The sequence below is a fragment of the Manacus candei genome, unplaced genomic scaffold (genome assembly GCF_025592945.1).
Source record: "Manacus candei isolate 608988 ecotype Guabito, Panama unplaced genomic scaffold, ASM2559294v1 h1tg000097l, whole genome shotgun sequence".
NCBI classification, from domain to species: Eukaryota; Metazoa; Chordata; class Aves; order Passeriformes; family Pipridae; genus Manacus; species Manacus candei.
In genome coordinates, this window is record NW_026138145.1 from 73,095 (window position 1) to 90,697 (window position 17,603).

At 43.2% G+C, this 17,603-nt stretch overlaps 1 long non-coding RNA gene across 1 annotated transcript; it reads right to left on the bottom strand.

Moving 5' to 3' along the window:
* Positions 1–536: 536 nt before the first annotated feature.
* LOC127461226 (uncharacterized) lies at positions 537–16,552 on the bottom strand. The gene is made up of 6 exons (XR_007899989.1): positions 16,449–16,552; positions 11,154–11,333; positions 6,399–6,601; positions 4,738–4,876; positions 1,775–1,834; positions 537–558 (listed from the first exon to the last, which is right to left on the bottom strand). It is a non-coding gene; the product is annotated as an uncharacterized LOC127461226 (long non-coding RNA).
* Positions 16,553–17,603: the final 1,051 nt, after the last annotated feature.

The window sequence follows — 17,603 nt, forward strand, 5'->3', positions numbered from 1 at the left end:
GAGCGCCATCCGGCCATATGGCCATCGGAGATAAGCAGATTCGTTTGGGATCTGATGAGTCATGAATACTTCTGGAGAATACCACAAGTGCTGGCAGCTCCCTGGCCTTGCAAACCACTCCAGTGTGTCTCTAGTACTGATATGTGGCTCTGCCTGAGTCCTGCTGCGACTCAGATATTTCCACACAACCGCGGGGTGCCGACATTTGTCTTTGTCCCTTTAGTTGTAGCTCGAGATCTGCCATCAGCAGAAGCTCCAATGATCTCAAACACTACTCCAAGGTGCAAATAAGCAGAGCAGGACATCTGCTGCAGAAACAGTTCACACCAGCTCTATTAGACTTCCAGCAACAGCAAAGGACTTTACAGGCAGGTGTAACTGCAAGTGCTGGGAAACGTCAGCACGTGGATGAATTTCGAATTTGTTGATGTGAACATCCTCATCTCAAAGCAGAGAGGAAGGATTCTGCCATGGGCTCCCTGTTGGGAAACATGGATATGCCCTGTGGCCTCCATCTTCAGCAATAATAAACTGGTGGGGCTTGTTTGTACCCGTTACCTGGTGACAAGGTGCATACTCACAATTAATCATCATTCTTAGAAAGTGCTCACTGATCAAACTTACACAGTGGGTGTGGATGAGCAGAGCATGAGCCTCCCACAGACACAAAAAAGATGGTTTCTGAAGGAAAGGCTCCTGCTCATACAATCCTCAAATATGCTGAGTTGGAAGGGACCCACAAGGATCATCCAGGGCCATCCTGGCCCTGCACAGGACACCCCAACAATCCCACCCTGTCCCTGAGAGCATTGTCCAAACACTCCTGGAGCTCTGGCAGCCTTGGGGCAAGAACCTTTTCCTAATATGCAGCCTAAACCTCCCCTGACACTGCTGCAGTCCTTCCTGACAAACCTTTTAGCAGGACCTACTTAACGACAGCACGTCAAGGCTCTCTGTTCTATAATTGATAAAGCAAGCTAACGAGTAAGGTGTTAGCTGGGTTTATTTTCAAGGTAGAGACATTCTTACTTACTGTTACCTGCTCTGCTTCCTTCTGGGGCAAAGAAAAACCAGTGTAAGCAGAATCAAAGCCCACCTCGTCTCCCAAACAGCTACGACCCAAAAGCACCTGAGCAAGGGCACAGTTTGTGCCAACAGCAGCAAAACTTGATTTAATTTCTCTCTCTTTTCTAAATAAATAATTATTTGTTTTCCCCTTCACTGCTTCCATCATACACTGGCACTGACTCAGCAGCCCAAAGGGGGACTTCAGTTACCTGGGAAGTTCAAAGGCCATAGATTTGGTGCAGTGCTGCAAGTACTGGGATGCCTAAAGGAAGGTTGGCCTAATGATGGAGGAGTTAATTCGGACTTCAGAAGGTCTAGGTTCAGCTTTGTGCTTCTGTGGCAGTGGCTGAATCACCAGGAACCTACTTTATCCAAGTGGCTAAGCATATGCTAAACAGTGAAGAGTAATTAAAAAACATGGAGGCAATTAGAATTAAAGGCATGTCAGAGCCTCCACTCTGGAAGAACAAGAGCATTTTGCACCATTCTCCGAAATTAATAAAAAATAAACTTTAGTTCCAAACAGGTCCTCAAATTCCAACCTGACAAACAAAAGGCTTTCAAACCATCTCAGTGGGACTCCAGCCCCAGGGAACATATTGGAAGAGTAACATGACATGGAGACTCCATATGATCCCTCCCTTACAGCACTTGGAACAAATGTTGTACTGCCCCATCCATCATGGAGAGACACCCAGTGATTCACCTCTCATCCATGGCAGAAGAAGAAGAAGAAGAAGGGAAGAAGAAGCAAAACCGACCATGCCTGGAAACGAGAGATTAAACACATTGTAGCTTCCAGCATTTTCCAGAAATAGCCATCAGGGCTTTACATTACTGGCTGGCAGCCCGTGAACTGAAGGGAGGTCAATTTCTTGACCTGCAGGTTTCAATGCAAAGACAGTCTGTCCTCCCTGATACCTTATCCAAACGATGTGGGCAAACCAGCGCTGTACGTGTGTTCCGTGTGTGTCTAATCCCACAGGCAAACCAGCCTTTCTATTAAAGGATGTTTTCAGGATCTACACTTCTTTTATTTCTTAAAATACCAGTCACCAAACACCTCACGGAGGGATAAAACTGAGGAACTGGCTCATCAAAAAAAAAAAAAAAGAGGAGAAGAGGGACTTTTAGGAAAAGAATATCTAAAAGTCAGTTTGAAGAGGGAAAAAAACTGAAATGGCAAAAGGGGAGCGAGTCTGGAGACATCCCATATCTCAATCCCTCTTACATATGAAGGGACCTCGGAAGTGAGGGGGTGCTCACCCCCACAGAGCTCCACCTGGGCAGAGGCTTTATGGACCCCAGAGGATCAGCAGGAAGACAGAGCAGGAGAGAAAATCGATATGGGAAAGAAGTGAAAACCAAGAAGGCAAATTCGGTCTGGGCAAAGGGCCAAGGCAAGGCCAAGTGCAATTCTAGAAAACAGGACCGAAGCCAGAGGCCCCAAGGTGTCATGACAGGCTCGCACTAGTCTGCAGTGACAACCCAGAATGACACACCTGGCAGGTGCACAGCATCCCCCAGATGTGAAGAGAAACAGCCCTAAACCTAGATTTTTGAGCAAAAGTCCCAGGACAGAGGGTCTAAACCAGCAGTTCCTACTTCAGCAGGATCTGGGCTTAGCATAGCACTGGTATCTCCCAGTCCCAGCCCTCTGGGCACACTGGAGTCACACACTGATGTTACACTTTGAGTCAGGGAAAGCAGAACTAAGTCAGAGCTATTTCCCTGAGGACCTGTTTGTTCCCCTGGTTGCACCCTGCATTCCTGCCTGTTCCACCTCTGTCCTGCTGACTCTGCTGCCTTTTCCCACCCTCTGTACACATACCTGATAGAGCAACAAGCCTCAGAACCAGGTATTGTGTGCACCACCACACCCCAATTCGAAGAAATATTGCAGAAAGCAAATGTGCAACGTCATTTATAAAACTGGTATCAGCTTACAAACGTTCCTCACAAAGACCCAACACGGAGGTAAGTCCATGGCTACCCAAAAGTCACCTGTCCTGCCTCCAGAAGCCCTCAGCAAGTCACTTCATATCTCATCATTCCTTCCCTACATAACACTTGGTGCAGAGGCAAAGTGGGCAGGAAATGCTGCTGTCCATCCACTCCAGACCATGCTGAGCATGGGAAGGGCAGAAGAGAAGCTGAGTGGGGTTGGGGCTTAAGAGACTGCAAGATAAAAATGAAGTGGATTAAGGCAGGATTTGAGGAGCAGAGGATAAAATGAGAAGGTCAAAGAGGACTTAGAGTCCATGAGTATTGTCTTGAGTCAGGTTTGACAGAATCTCTCTCAGTGTGGTGCCATGAGAGGTGCCATTTAACAAGGGCATGAAGTGACAGGACAAGAAAGCAATGGCTTTAAGCTGAAGGAGGATAAATTTAGATTAGATATTGGGAAGAAATTCTTCCCTCTGAGGGTGGGGAGGCCCTGGCACAGGTTGCCCAGAGAAGCTGTGGCTGCCCCAGCCCTGGAAGGATCCAAGGCCAGGTTGGAGCAACCTGGGATAGTGGAAGGTGTCCCTGCCCATGGCAAGGGGATGGAATGAGATGGTCTTTAAGGTCCCTTCCAAGCCAAACCATTCTGGGATTCTATGAGGCAGCTTGGACTTGCAAAGCTGCCATGTGGTTCATTTCCCTCTCTTGGCACCACTGGCAGCCACCAGAACAGCCAACCATTCCTTTTTCAAGGGTTCCCCAGCTGGTAAGTCACCAAGAGCCCATGAGGAGACCACCAGAGAGGAGGTGCCTTGAAATGAATGGCACAACTGGATCACTTCCATCTTGTTTTCTGCTGGGGGAGATGCACTGGAAGCAGGTGCCTGAATACATCTACAAGTTTGAGAATGGCTATGATCTGGGGGCTGAAAAAGAGCCTCCAGAAATTTGGAGGCCTAACCAGTTTGTCTATACTTGCAGGAGGTGCACAGCTCTGCTGCCCAGGGGTATCTCCCAGTCCACTCTCCACCCTTTCCAGAACACAGAATTTATCTCACCTCACATCATCCCTTCCCTGTCCACACAGAACCACCCTCCTGGGCAAAAACTCCTTTCACCCAAACCAGCAAAGTTCAAAGTCCAGTCTGAAAAAAACAACCCAACCAAAACGAAACAAAAAACCCCAGCCAGTGGACAAAAGGCATTTTTAAACTAAAAACTAAGCAAAGGCTGGGCTCTGTTCTGTTGCTCAAGGCATGTAAATGCTCTGTTCCTACATTTCAGACTCTTCCCAGCAACAGGGCTCCCAAAGCACTTTGTCTCTACAGGGTGAGCAGCTCCATGTCTCCCATGGCAGAGGGCACACAGAGTGATCTGGTTCGTGTTACTGAGCAGGATCAGATGATAGATGAAGATCCATGATGCTGAGCAGCAGCTCACAGGTCAAAGTCTTTTCCTTCTGTCTGAAAATCCTCCTGCACCTTTCTTTTCCAAAGTAAGTAAGTAAAGTAAGTAAGTAAGTAAAGCCCTTCATCCTCCAAAGACTTTTGTTGCTACCAAGCTTTATGTACTTCCACATCCCTGCACGAGCAAGATTTTAGCACAAGGACATTGGCTCAGTATGTTTCAGCTCACATGATTTTTTTAGAATCAATTCTTTTGCAAAACTCTTCATTTTACTGGCTCGTGAGATGTGAATTGTAAATCCAGCCAAAAAAAACCTACCCTGCATCCCTGGGTCTTAGGAAATGCAGATTTGTCACTTTTCAGTCTCGTTGTATGCTGTTAAATTTTCCTCTGTAATTTTATGCTGCTCAAACACCCAATGACCTAAATGGTCCCAAGAAAGAGGAATTAGTTTCCTCTGGGGGAAAAAAAAAAAAAAAAAAAAAAGAAAGAGGTGTTTATTAGCAATTTAACTTACCTGACTTGTTTAAAGTGTCATCAGAATGCAACCACCTACTTTCTTTTCTTCATTTTCACTTGATATCCAAGATTTGCTTGAATTGAGAATGTCTAAAGCCTCAGGCATGATCCTGGGTGTTCTCAAGACTTAAATGCCACTGCTTAAAGAGTTAAAGATCTAGATGGCTGCACTAAGAGGATGATAAACTAATCACTCAGTCACTGCTGGTGAGCCTGGTGTCATTTACTGAAACATGGAATGCATTTAACAATGTAAGAGAAACTCCATGCAGTGCAAAAGCCAAAGATGATTGTTTGATTGTCAGGGTTTACTTTGGAGAAAGTCCTCAGTCTAATTACCTAAGTTTGAGCAATAGAAGTATTTTTACCCTCCTTGAAGAAATTAACATTTTCCTTTCAAGTCAATGGGTTGATTGGGGGTTTTTTTAATGCTACTAAGGACTGCAGATTCTATTCAGGGGACTACAAAAAAATTTAAGATGGGGGCTAGGCAGGAGAAATAATTCTTCCAGGAAACAAGTAAGAAATGTTTCCTGTGATCATAATCATGAGAAAAGTAGAAATAATAATTAGAATAGTAGTACTGCACATCTAGCTGCTGATTTGTGTCTTCCAGTTCTGTGAAATGACTGAAAAGGACAGGTCTTGGCACTCAACAGAAATACATATCTAAAAGCCAGGCTCTGATTTGGTGTTATTGTAAGAAAATGCTTTAAATCCTTTTGCCTGCAATCTTTGAACCATGAAGAGAAAAATCAGGTCCAACATTTTGGTTTTGCATTTTAGGATTTAGCGAACACTGGCATTTTTTTCTCTATCTTTAAAATCAGTTAAAGACCAAGACACCAAACATGAATAAAACATTAATGGAATTTTGTGGGGTTCACCCAGTGAGCATCCAAACTGCAAATAATATCACTTTATTCTCTTTGACTCTATTAAACTTAGAACAGGACAACTCCATTGTGCTGGCAGTTGGTCCAGAACCCTTTCCCAACATACCAAACCCCAGAGCTGCTGTCAGTGGATACCACCAGAAGTTTTTCACTGATGGGAAAGTAAGGCCTGAAGTGACAGAGCAAAATGAAGGTGTGACCATAACTCATCACTGTAGATCAGTGTCACTCTGACCCAGCAACAACAGCCAGTGCAGTGACATCAGCACGTACTGACAGCTAATCCATCTCCCAGAGACTCTGGATGGGTGCTCTGATGTGGCCACAGCACATCCTTGCACACCAATGTCAATTTGACCTGGTAAACACAAGTAATAATAGAAGAGGAAGCAATATCAGCTTAGCAAGCCTTAAACTGCTTACCAGTTCTCCAGAGACTCTCGTGGGCACTCTGCTCCCCAGCTGGGACAAAGCTTGTCCCATGGCCCTGGTACTGTGACCCAAATGACTTCCAAGGAGGAGGAGGAGAAGGAGGAGGTAGAAACACTTTCTAATGACACCTACCTTCATGACAAGCCTGACAAGATGCCACATGATCATTTTCCCTACTGGGTGATGGCCAATGGCTCAGGCAGTTCTGCTGACCTTGGTTAGCGTGGTCTCTGAAGAAGTGAGGAAAGCTTCAGCCTGAGCCATAGGATCAAAATCCAGGTGTATGGGTGGAAATTCAGTTGGTCAAACAGAGAAGTCTCCAGCATTGTCTCATCCTGAAATGAAAATCAAAAATAGATGAGATTGCTCTCAAGCAGTGGCTATTTCCCTGCCTAAAAAAAGAATCCAAATGAGTAAGTCAGGTGTTGCTGCAGAGACCGTAGAGATCTAAAGGCAGCAAAGATAAATGCTATTCAAAGGAACCTGCTGTTCCTGTTGTGTAAACCTTTCCCTCTACAAAGAGGCAACATTTTCCTGAGGAACTGTGTGACAACACTTACCTCACTGCACTGTGTGAAAGACAGAGCAAACACTTTGAGATCAGTGGGACCAAGAAATGTTTTTTTACAAGGGCCTGAAGTGACAGGACAAGGGGGAATGGCTTTAAACTGACAGAGGGAGGGGTTAGATTGGAGATTAGGAAGAAATTCTTGTCTCTGAGGGTGGCGAGGCACTGACACAGGTTGCCCAGAGAAGCTGTGGCTGCCCCATCCCTGGAAGTGTCCAAGGTCAGGATGGATGAAGCTTGGAACAACCTGGTGTAGTGCAAGGTGTCCCTGTCCATGGCAGAGGGTGGAATGAGATGAGATTTAAGGTCCCTTCCAACCCAAACCATTCTGAGATTTTATGATAAGAACTGGGGAACTTTCAAAATACACTCGCAGCTCCACAGCCCACAATTGTTACTGCAGGGAAAACTGTTTCTACTTCATCTGTATGTGCATGATTTTAAGATCTGAAAAACTGCTGCTCTCGTACTTCTCAGCAGCTAATAAAAACCCTTGTTAGCAACATCTGGATACAAGATAAGGGAACCTTGCAAAGAAACATGAGGTATTCAACAGGTTTCTGCAGTGGGTTCATCGTCAGTTCTCTGAGGACTTTGCTCCAAAATCCACTGAGGTGTTGGGGTGTTTTTCCATTGACTTCATTGGGCTCTGAACCAAGAAGTAAAGCCTCCCTGCTGTGGTTTGGACATTTATTTGTGTTTGATCTGTAATAGGATCTTTCATTTCTCTTATTCCTGTAAAAACAAATAAAGCCAGAGCACAAGAAAGCAACTAAACACGTGCTTAGCTTTAAGCATATCCCTAAACCCATTCAGTTAAAGTCCTTAATTCTAGGGAGTCCTGGGAAAGAAAAGTACATGCTTAAAGTTAAACACGTGCTTGGGGTCTTTGCTAATTAGTGATGGCTCTGTGTCTCACACAAATCTCATCTTAGAGTATCTGGGATTTTAGGGTCCATATGGGAGAAATTACATGGAGACCATCTCAGAAGTGCAAATTTTAGTATTGCATCTGATGCTGGAAGCCTGCCTTTAATGCCTTTAAGATTGATTCTGTTACAACACCATTTACAACTGGTTGAGGGAAGTAGAGTTCCTTAGGTATTTGTAAAAATGAGAATACCTAAAACCAGAACCTTTCCTTGGCTATTACTACAACACCGTCCCATCAGGATGACCTAACTTAGCAAAGCAGAACTGCTTTTTGGAATGGATGTGCTTAGTGGCACCTCGAGAGCAGAAAGGTCTCACTTCAGCCAAAGTACTGTCCCTGGCCTCCTTCACTCTGCTTAGAGGAAGCACTCATGCATCCTCTAGAGTCTGGCTCTTGGAAGATAAGTGAGCCTTTACCTTTGGGTCAGACAGAAAATGGAAGAGCATTCCCAGTAGTCTGCACAGAGCTAAAAGCACTTTTCTTCACCACACCATGATTATTTTGGACCTTTGCTAAAGTGTGAGAACTCTCAGCTATCTTGATCACAGACAAGGCCTGAATTTAATATGTTTGACAGGTCAAATCAATGTTGTCTCTGGTGAGAGGACATTTGGGAAGTTTCTTCACAAAACACACGCCAGCTAACAGGAAACCTCCTCTGCCAGGACAGGAACTTGTCTCTCTGTGGCTCCCAAACTCCATCTCTTCTAATGCATCTTCCTGAACTCCTTTTCAAGGTGCATCAGTGCACTCAACTTCAGATGCTCTTGGCCTTCCAGCTCTCTCTATAAAATTTTATGCTGTCCCATGTTTATAGGTTCATTGTTCTGCAGCCTGAACAACAAGGCCATGTTTCTGTGTCCATTAGTGAGGGATCTGGATCAGATGTTAGCACACAACACTTCTCTCAGCTTAGCCAAAGCATGCAGCCTGGTGCTCCCACTGGCTTTACTATTTATACAGGCTGTGGAAAGACAGGTGATATCTGAACCCTGCATAAAGCCTTCAGAGGAATATTTTTTGAATGCTTTACATCATGTGGCTGCAGTGTCTTTGATCTGAAACTAGATTTACCACGGCTTCACACTTATCTCTGAGGAACAGAGAAATGGTGAGTCGATGCATCAACCATCCAAACCACCAAGAACAAAAGGCTGCTGCAGGTTGTGCTTGCCTTGGAGCCTTGTCCTCCATAATCCAGAGTCTAGATAAACACCTAAAATAACCTCAGCCCAGCCCATGGTGTTTTAAGGACGGAAAGGAGGATAAACACAGGGAACTTCTCTTAGATCCTTCTGCAGCCCCAGTTTTTAACATGGCAATCTCCTTAACTCCTGCACTCTTCAGTGCCAAAGACCCAGCTCATAGTGACTCCACAGAAGAGATCAAAATTTTGTAAGACACATCAGATCCCCTTTCTCTCGACCACAAAACAGTAGACCCAAAGCAAAAGGTCCCAGGATGTCCATCCAACAATAATCCATTTCCAGTCACTGGCCCTAAATTCTGAGGCACCCTACTGAATCAGCTATTGCACAAATATAATGTCCTGATTACAGAATTACTGTAGCTTAGGGCCTGCTGGATCAATATCTTGATCCAACACTTTTGTGAACCCTTACTCTGCAACAGTAATTCCCTCTTCCCTCAGTTTCATGATCCAGTCAGTGGTCAAGGCAAGGTAGAGCTTTTAAAAGGACTTGGTCTGAGGTGTTTGGTCATGAGTGGGATGTTACACAGAGACTAACAACCCACAGAGCTGATGAAGAGGACGAGTTAGACTTCTGGGCTCCAGTAGATTCCTGCACTGAGGGATGGCTGAACACAGGAGCAGCAGGAGTCTTCTCCTTGTCAAAAAATCACCCTTATAAAGAAAAACGGTGGCAATCCTTAGACCAGTCTTTTCTATGAGATGGATTTTCAGCTGGACTACAGCCTTGGCTGGTTTTTGCAGCTGAAACAGTTGTACTGGTATTTCCAATGTTCTCTGAGTAGCCCATGTAATAAAGGAGAATATTACAAGCAAAACAGAAGGTAAATACTCATCAGCGTCTTCTGTGCTGAGTCTCTGATTGCATGAAATGTCCAAGAGTTATGATCCACTCTTCAACCATTTTTTGGGGATGGTCTACATCACTTGTTGGAGAACAAGGGTTGATATCACTGCTGGAAGGTTGATTTTAGAAAGTCTGCATGAAGGACAATTTAAAATTACCTCTCTGGTACCTTCCCAATGCTTTCCTAGAGACCACTCTGCTTACAGCTCGTGGAAATGGAATCCTGTCTTCCTTCTGGTGGCAAATATGTAAAAAAGTTTCCCAAGAAAATTGTGGAAAGAAAATTGTGTTCAATATACTTCCTAAACCCAAAGAAGAATGGAAGGCTGTACTCTCAGTAGACCTCAGAAAATTCACTTCTTTCACCACCAGATTCCTGTTCCCAATGCTAACTCTAACCTCTCTGTTTCCCTTCCTTTCCACACAAGATTGATTCACAGAACTTGATTTAAAGGATGTTTATTTCCATAACAAAAATGATCAGGGGTCTAGAAAACATGACCTATGAGGAAAGATTGAAAGAATTGGGTTTGTTTAGTCTAGAGAAGAAAAGACTGAGGGGGAGACATGATAACAGCCTTCAACTATGTAAAAGGTTGATGCAGATAGGAAGGTAATAAATTGTTCTCTGTGTCCACTGGGTATAAGACAAGAAATAATGGGTTTAAATTGCAGCAAGGAGGATATAGGTCAAACATTAGACACGTTTCCTAAGAGGAAGGACAGGTGAGAACTGGAATAAATTAGTCAAGGAGCTACAGACTCTCCTGTCACCAGGAATGGCTCAAACCTGGCAAATCTTGCCTCGGGGTAGAGGGATAGACCATCTCTCAAGGTCCTCTCTGCCTGTTTTCCTACTTGTCTGTATTTATACCAGCCAAAATGATCAAAAATATCTTTGTTCCATAGAAAGGAAAGAGAAAACCTTTCTTGAACCCCCCCCCCTCCCCTGGGAGGTTTTTACTGCTGGTTTTATCTATAGTTACAGTGCATTTGAAGGCATCCACATTTCTTTCTATTTAAGCAATTAACTAAAGGACTATTTTTACAGATCCACCCCTCCTGCACATGTTTTCTCTCATGGTTCATGCCATAAAATGAAATGTCAGCACCCTGTTCAAAAGCTTTCCCCCAGGTGAGAGGTGCAGGACTCCCAGACAAGTAAATCCTGTCCTATCTGGACCCAGCCAGTGAGAACATCATCTGACTGAGGGAGGTTCCTCCACCTCAGGTCCTCAGGTCTCAGGTACAGCCACAACTGTACATACCACACCCCACACTCTGCTTAAAATTAGTGTTTTCCAGGAAACATATGGAATTACACTCACAGAGCAGGCACTGATGGGTAACCTTGGCAGGCAGGATCCCTCTCCTCCTGAGGTGGGAAGCTCAACCCCACAGCACGGATTGGGTTTGGATTCTCTACTCCAACTCTGCTTGTACCAGTTGTGTCAACCCCTCCAGTTCACCTCCAGTGCAAAGGACAGCGGAGTAAAAACACAACCTCTCTGTCCAGTGAAAAAAACAGAAATACAATTATTCAGTGTTGAAGGAAATCTCCACGTTTATGCCTCAAGCAAACCAGGATGGTTCCAGAACATGGAAAGGTTAAACATTAAGCTCCAAAGTAGAAGACAGTAATTAATCTTCAAATCTGTCTTTCCCTGTTACCCCATTCCCACTCTGTCCAAAGGGTCTGATGCTATGGACAGCAAGGAGACATTTTTTCTTTAGGCACTGAACTTTACAGAAGTAAAATGGTTCTGGATCCAGTCATGACTTTTTTTGTGTCATCTGCAGAGCAAAATTATCCAACCTGAGGCACAACATCTTCTGCCATTTACACCTTAATAAAGCTTTTGTGACGCAGTTTCTTCATTATTTTATTTTTCAAATGTCATTAAAATTAACTTACCTGTGGAACTTTTTTTACTTAAGGCCAACCATCACAATTCAGTCTGATAAAAATGTTTCATGTAGCTGTCCCAGACACCATAAAACATAGTTTTAGAGTGGTCAAGCTTAAAGGTTTATCTGTGTCAAGTCCAATGACAATTTACCCTCCCTAAAAAAGGAAAAAAAAAACCAACCAACCAAACAAACAAAAAAACCCAAACCAAACAAAAAAAAAAAAAAAAAACCACAAAACCCCCCCAAAAAAACCAAACCAAAACAAAAACAAAACCAAAACAAATAAAACAAAAAATAACCAAAACAAAACAAAAAAAAAAAACAAACAGAAAAAGGCAAGAATATTTGTATGAATCTTTTTTAGATGTTCTCATTTTTCACCTGAAATGAATTTTTTAAATTGTTGGCCTAACTGCATTTCTAATGTGTTTTATGCATATACACGTCCCCATGTATATGCAACCCACCAAAATTTAATTACAGGTTGATTAAACATTTAGGATGGTACCAAGAGTTTTTTGGGGTTTTTTTGAGAGAAATTCCTTTCTCCCTAAGTTCTTGCTATTAAAACATGTGGAGACATCAATGTCACACAACGTTCCACAAAAGGTGTGCTTCCTTTTGTTTCCAGCTCAACTTCCCATCAAAAAGCTGTGAATCCTACAGGTCCTGCTCGACTGGGCTGGTCTGATAACAGGGTTTGTCTCCATCTGCTGGTGTTTCAGCTTTTAGTGCCTCAAATGTCTGAAAAATACTAATATTTTCGAAAAGATTTGATAAATCCAGGAGATGCTCCTCACTCGGTTTTCTTATTCCTAATTATTACTACTGTGACCAAGTGTTGCCTGTAGGGTTAGGTGGCATTAAGTACAATCATGTTGATATATTGATGCTGATTAGGAATTCATTTTCTCTGCTCACACTGATTTAAGATTCTTTTTCTGATATTGATTAACCTCCTGCCTGAATCAACCCACCAGGGAGGGTAACAGATTTACGCCCAGGGTATAACCCCACGTCATGAAGCACAGGAATTCACATTTGAGACTTGATCCTTTAACTTTGGACTGATGAAATTGTCAGGAACAATCCCATTAGACAGGACTGCTTCCCTCCACTGATGCTAAAAATGTGATAAATGCCCCATTCCTGGAAGTGTCCAAGGCCAGGTTGGACGGGGCTTGGAGCAACCTGGTCTAGTGGAAGGTGTCCCTGCCCCTGGCAGGGGGTTGGAATGAGATGGGCTTTAAGACCCCTTCCAACCAAAACCACTCTGGTACTCCAGCTGCAGGGATGGATACCTCTCATTCTGCCATCTAAAGCTATGGAAGGCAAATCTCATCCTACATTCCTCACGTATTCATTGCATCCCGTGGGCTTGTTCCCTCAGATTAACACAAAATTCTTGTCTTCCAGCTGGATTTAGCTGGTGGGGGACCTATTCCAGAGTCTCTCCCATCAAGGCACAAACATTGACAGTGATCTGGCAGCACATCTAGAAGACAGGGAGCTGATACACAATACCTTGTACACATCACATGTAGGATTCATCTTACCTAACTCTATCCACCTGAGAGGGAAGAGTCAGGTCCCAGCCAGTCATATTAGCTCCCTGAATACCCAGCAGAGATATGCATTTCCAGAGGGCAACTTATTCCATGACTTCAAGACACCTGTCTTTGGCAAAATGAATCCAACCCTAGGAAAACCTTATCACCTACATTATTTTTTCACTTCAAAATAGAAGATCACTGTCAGCCTTCCCACCTGGCAAAGAGCAGATCGGATCTGGACCCATCATTCATGTGATGGACAAGTGAGGCTCTGGAGAAGGCAAAAGCAACGCCTTGAATTACTTCAGCTGTGTAAGAACAACTACCAATGCTCTCTTGGCCTGATCCTAAAAAATTTAAATGCCTTTGTCGAAGATATTTGGGGAAAACTAATGTGAGTGAAAGTTTGATGGATCAAATCTCTCGCTTTCAGTGTGAAAACAGAACCCTCCGTGGAGCAGCTCCAGCTCAATCTCCACGATGGGAAATGAAACGTTACAGTTGTATGTTAAAGACAGTGATCACCAGGATATTCAGTTCCTGGGTATAGGAAATGGGATATTCTTGCTTAAAATAAGTCTCCTTGTAACTTGTTTGACCAGTGATTCTAAAGATGATGATAATTCAAGTCATGTGTCAGATCCTAACGTGGGCTGCATTTACTTTTACATTTAAATGCCCCCATGCACATAAATGGAGCCATTACATCAAGACTATACTGTTACATCAAGATTTATTTAACTGAATCCCCCATAATTAGGTCATAACGTCTGATTAAGCAGTTGTTAAACTGTGTCGTAAGGGAATCTACAAAGGGAATGAAATATTTAAAACAGTAATAACATACCTATCCTGCCTCGCTATTTATGCACAGTTAAACACATAAAAACAAAGGAGCAACTCTTAATTACAAGGACAATTTATTTCGCTGACCTCCTTTTTGGGACACATGCCAGGCCCACTGGGGGTTGGTTTGGTGGCGGATTTGGTTGATTTTGCAGGGAAAATGTTGTTGGAGAGGCTGCAGTTTGTCTGCCTGGGGAGAGCAGAGCGTTTCTCAGGGCTAATTTACAGCCTTCCCGAGTGGTCAAGGGCAGCCACGGAGTACACAAATTACAGTTAAAAATAGAGATGGCTTTGTGGAATCTCATTCCGGTGGCTTCCAAAGGTACAGGGCCAGGAACACATACATCTCATTCCACGCTGCCTGTAAGCCCATTTTCATCTTTTTTATTTTTATTTTTTTTTTTACTTTCCCCCTTGGATCCTGAGCTCCACTCCAGTTTTGAACTTCCATAGGAAGGCAGGAGGTTAAACCAAACTGCTAACTGTGTCTCTTCAAAACTGACATTTAATACAGGGTATAAATCACTGTGGGAGCCTGTTATTCCTTCAGGAATGCAATTACATAGGGTCAAATAAAACATGAAAGAACCCAACAAGTTTTAAAATGTAGTATGTTCTCAAAAGCAGGCAAGAAGGAATGCAAAGCAGTCCAAATATGCTAACATCCACATGTTGTCCTGTGTGAGGGGGATTAGAAGGGAAGGTTTCTGTTCTTTAACGATTAGGTTGTTAAGGGTAGGTTTGTGTGCAGGTTCAGGGCTCTCACTGAATCCCAGCTCACTCAGGGAGCTTTGGGCAGATTACTGTATTTATTCAAAGCAGGTGCCCTTTATGTATCTCATTATTTAATTGCCACTGCAGTTGTATTTAAGATACCACTTAGCACACAAATGGGATATGCAAAATGGACATTCACCTTTTCCTTGGAGGCTCTGGGATGCAACCCCCATTCATCTGGACCCTGGTGATGGAGAGATATCGGGGAGATATCAGGATACATAAAAGCCCAGCATTGCAAAATCATCCCTTTGATAAGCAAACATCTGCCTCCTCCATCTCTTGCTCTTGAAACAACAGGCAAAGACATAAATAAAGCCTCATGAAACCTGTTAAAACCCGAACAAAAGATGATTAAGTAGGTTCAGCACCTCCTCTAACATCACTCCCTGTCACCCTTCACATTTCACTCACATTTCTCTGAGAAAAGCCTTTCTGCTTTCATATTTTTGCAATGTATTCAAAAAGCCTGGAAGGAAAAGTCCGGAGGTTCTAGCAAATTTCTGAGGTCAAATTCGCCACCCTCAATTTTGCTACTCTGCATTTTATACATTGAAAGCTTAAACTAAGCAAACTGTGAAGTTTCTTAATTGAAAATCTGGGACTTAACGAAGGCAATTTTTATCTGAAAGTAATTTTCTCAGCTAAATGGGATTCTTAAATTCAAAATTAAAGGCTTTACAGTAAAAAATAAATTTTTAGGCATCTTAATACGAGAATTGTTAGAAATGTTTCCTTTTCTTTTTATAAAGAAGTGACTCCTCCCCAATAGTGAGTGATGTTTAAAGATATATATGTATATGAGAGAGTACATTGCTTTTAAACACCTTAAACATTTTAAATTGCTTTAATCATGCTTTTTAAAGTTTTGGTTTTCACATTTAAGTATAAAACTTTCACTTTTTAACCCTCTCCCTGAGGAAGTAACACAAGTAATACTTTACTTTCTAAATGTTTTCCAGGGGAAAAAAGTTTAACAGAAATACATGAAATAACTCATTTTTCTCTTTTTAAATCAAGCAGAGAAAACCTTAATAGATTTGGAAAAAGTAAGGGTTTCCTCATGATCTTTTAAAAATTAGTTTTTTACAGCAAATTTCCTAATGGGAAAATTACAAGTGGGGATTTTTTCCTACAAAATCCCCACAGCTCCAGCTCTCAGACTCCCTGATTTCACCTCCACTAAGGCTGCCAGAATAAAACCTTGGATTTTTCTCCCCTGTTTTATAGCAACCCACTGCATTACAGTTCCATGGGTCACTGGCCGTGCCAACACTTAAATATATTCTCAGAAGGAAGGCTGTGAATAAGTTTTTGCAGAAGAAAACCTTTGTTAAAGGTAGAGGTAGCACCACTGTCTCTTATAAAGATTATTAAACACTTCCTATTGCAAGAATATGGTTTTATTTGCTTAAAATGTTGCCCTTCTCCAGCCACACTGGTGAAATATCCCATGATGATCATGGCCCTCAGGGTTGGTTTGTGTGTGGGGAGGACTTTTTTAATATATTTTTAATATCTACCAGAATGACTCACCTGTTTCAGAGGGGAACAAACACTGCTCGAGGGGTTTCTCAAACAATCTCTGCGGTTTGAAATGTTCTGCTGTCCTAATTCCTTGCAGGAAGGGCTTAAAAATTCCTAGCAAGGGGATCTCTGGATGAAGAAGAGACCTTTCACTTGCCACGTGAAAATGCCCCCAAATACAAGTGTTTATAAAATGCTGTTTGCACCAATTGAATGGAGAGACATCTCAAAAAGTTGATAGTAAAACTTGAATTTCACTTCCAACCTGAACCTACATTCCATGCTAAGAGAATTTCCCTTTTTTAGTATTGTTTGGGGGGAAAATTACAGTGAGAAAAACCCCATCCTCACAGAAAGCACCCCCAAAAGGTTTGGGGTTTGGTAGTTCAGGTCAGTGCTGGCAGAGGGGAAGGGTTCACATGGTGCCAATTCCCTGAAGCATCATGTGAGACTCCAATCCTGGTGCCTGTGACACATTCAGAGTCTGCCACTCTTCCAGGTGAAATCAGGTTGGAAAATGCTAATGAAGTGGCAAAAGCTGAGAAAATTGTCATCCTTCCCAGAAAATCATGTCCCCTTCAGCTGAGGTTATTCTCTTCAGACCCAGCTCCTTGAGCTTTCCTCTGCTGAAAAGAACTAAACCAACAACAGGGAAAATTTAGGTTAGGATGTACAGCAGAAATTCTCCTCTGTGAGGGTGGTGAGGCCCTGGCACAGGTTGCCTAGAGAAGCCGTGGCTGCCCCATCCCTGGGAGTGTTCCAGGCCAGGTTGGATGGGGTTTGGAGCAACCTGGGCTAGTGGAAGGTGTCCCTGCCCATGGCTGGGGGTGGAACGAGATGATCTTTAAGGTCCCTTCCAAACCACTCTGTGATTTTATGCCCATTTTGTGTATCCCTGAGCCTGTTCCAGCAAGAATTTCACACACAAGCTCAGTGACAGCACACAAGCTTCTGAGATGGTCCCTGACTGCAGAAGCCCCGAATCCAAGAGATGCCTGCACAGTCAAGGGAGATGTTGAATGCTGTGTGTGTATAAAGTTAAAAATCCAACTTTTTAGCTGCATTTGGTACATAGAATTATAGAACCATTGAGGTTGGAAAAGCCCTCCAAGATCATCAAGTCCAATCATCACCCAGCACGGCCAAGGCCACCACTGACCCATG